General features: G+C 39.5%; 1 non-coding gene across 1 annotated transcript; it reads right to left on the bottom strand.

Annotated features, from left to right (window-relative positions):
- Positions 1 to 1,796: 1,796 nt before the first annotated feature.
- Positions 1,797 to 1,868, bottom strand: TRNAD-GUC (transfer RNA aspartic acid (anticodon GUC)). Its single transcript has one exon. It is a non-coding gene; the product is annotated as a tRNA-Asp (tRNA).
- Positions 1,869 to 2,097: the final 229 nt, after the last annotated feature.

Consider the following 2,097-nt stretch of genomic DNA (forward strand, 5'->3'; position numbering starts at 1 on the left):
CAGACATCCTTTGTTGTCTGGTTCAATCCCTCCCCTGCCCTACAGTATTGCATACCTTTCCTCTGTTCTTCCGTACTGGTTAACCTTGGGAAAAAAAACGGTTCTGAAAACCTACCGACGCGTTCTCTGATTGGTCAATTGTGTTCGTTCTTTGTTCTGACGTTCTGACGTCATTTGACCTTGAACGCACACTCCCCAAATTCCTTTCTCGTCTACCTGCGCTGAATATTAATTCATTCTCTCTGTCTACCCTCACCGCCGAGTCGAGATTCTGAGACAGTATTCTGTCTAGCGTGTGAGACCATCGTGTTTCATACCATAATAACATACATTATTGCATAGTACTAATTAATAATATTACATATCGCGGGTTCGAATACCGGGACCGTCCCCAATCGTAATTGGACCTGTACCTACAGCCATTACCACCGTTCATAGCGGTTCATAAACCATAGAAAACTTATTTTCAATACTATAAACATTAATATTAACATTTTATACATTACATACTTTGCAGTAATGAATATAAAACCATATGCATAGCCTTTAGTACCTCTAATTACCTTCTATATACATATTTTTCATAAAATAAATAATTATATATTCATAAAAAGTTATAAACATGCAAATACATAAATGTAAAGTATTCTAAGTACATGCAAATGAATTCTAAGTACGTGCGAATTAATTAAAACCCGTGCAAATTAGTTATAAGTACGTGCAAATAAATTGCGAATATTAAACGCCCGAGGGCACAAACATCCACTATCGTATTCAACATCTACTCACTAATGTACACGTTCTTACGGACTAATGTGCCGAACGATGCGATTTACCAACACTTTCGCTTTTGTCACTTACAACGTTTACCATTTTTAGTCCTCAAATACTAATGAAAAAATGATATTTGAGACAATATGGCTTATGGCAAGTTATGTTATGTTAATATAAATCAATTAGATTTCATAGTTGTTATTGTTTTGCATTCTTGTTTTACTTTTATTGTACGTATTGAAATCATTAACAAATATGAAAATCATCAATGCTATATTGATGTAGATTTGTTAATGATCTCTTGAGAGAGAAATGGCATTGAACACTCACAAGTCACAACTACACTAATTTGTGTGTGTTTTCGATATTATTTTTAGTAAAGTATACTTGAAATTAAAAGTAATTGCTTATCTTTTGTTTGTTGGAACAAAATAATTTTGGTCGGGGGGATTTTTGAGGCCAAGATTGTTGGTGGGGGAAATCCCCCGTCCCCCCCAGGATTTCGCACCCTGGTGGTATCCAAACTTTATTTGTGTTCAGGGCCAACTTAGTACTTCAGCAATTTATCACGAGCCATATTGAAGTGTGCTTGCGCTGAAGACTGCCTCAAAAATACAATTATAGGCTTTATGCTAAGGCGTGCAACATGGGTGACCATCGGGTTTGGTCGGCCCTATAATAATAATAATCCGTCGCGCAACAGCCCATGAAGGGCCTAGGCGTACCTACCGACTGCCGGTCTCCCTCCCACGCTTTCATTCGTCACCTCTAAGCGTGGAGATCTTCAACCGGTATTGGAATAGTCGGGGGGTCGGCCCGACGTATCCCCAGCCGTTATAGTAGGTCTCCGTGACCGGATTTCGCTCACTCACTCGGAGCTCCCCAATTTCCTCACGATGGTGGGTTGCCACCGGCCCTATACGTAGGCCGAATAAATTCCGACCAGAGCCCTACTTCAATTTAAATTAACATCGAAAGTGTTATACATATGTTCCAAGGAATACAATAATAAAAAAAAAAAACTCCCCGGCGGGGAATCGAACCCCGGTCTCCCGCGTGACAGGCGGGGATACTAACCACTATACTACCGAGGACTGATGTTTACTACCTCAATTGGAGTTACAAGGGACATTATTCGTAATGCATGACATTGCTACTGTACTTTTATAAACCAGATGGTTGTCAATACGAAGCAGCGTCACATAATGACAGCAAAAAGGAACATATCGAATAAATATGTGAAGATACAATGACGCCGTATTATTCAGATGTGACGACCGTAAGGATCCATAAAACCGAGGATCAGACAGAATGCCTAACACA

The sequence above is a fragment of the Lepisma saccharinum genome, unplaced genomic scaffold (genome assembly GCF_977018435.1).
Source record: "Lepisma saccharinum unplaced genomic scaffold, izLepSacc3.1 HAP1_SCAFFOLD_1169, whole genome shotgun sequence".
Lineage (NCBI taxonomy): Eukaryota > Metazoa > Arthropoda > Insecta > Zygentoma > Lepismatidae > Lepisma > Lepisma saccharinum.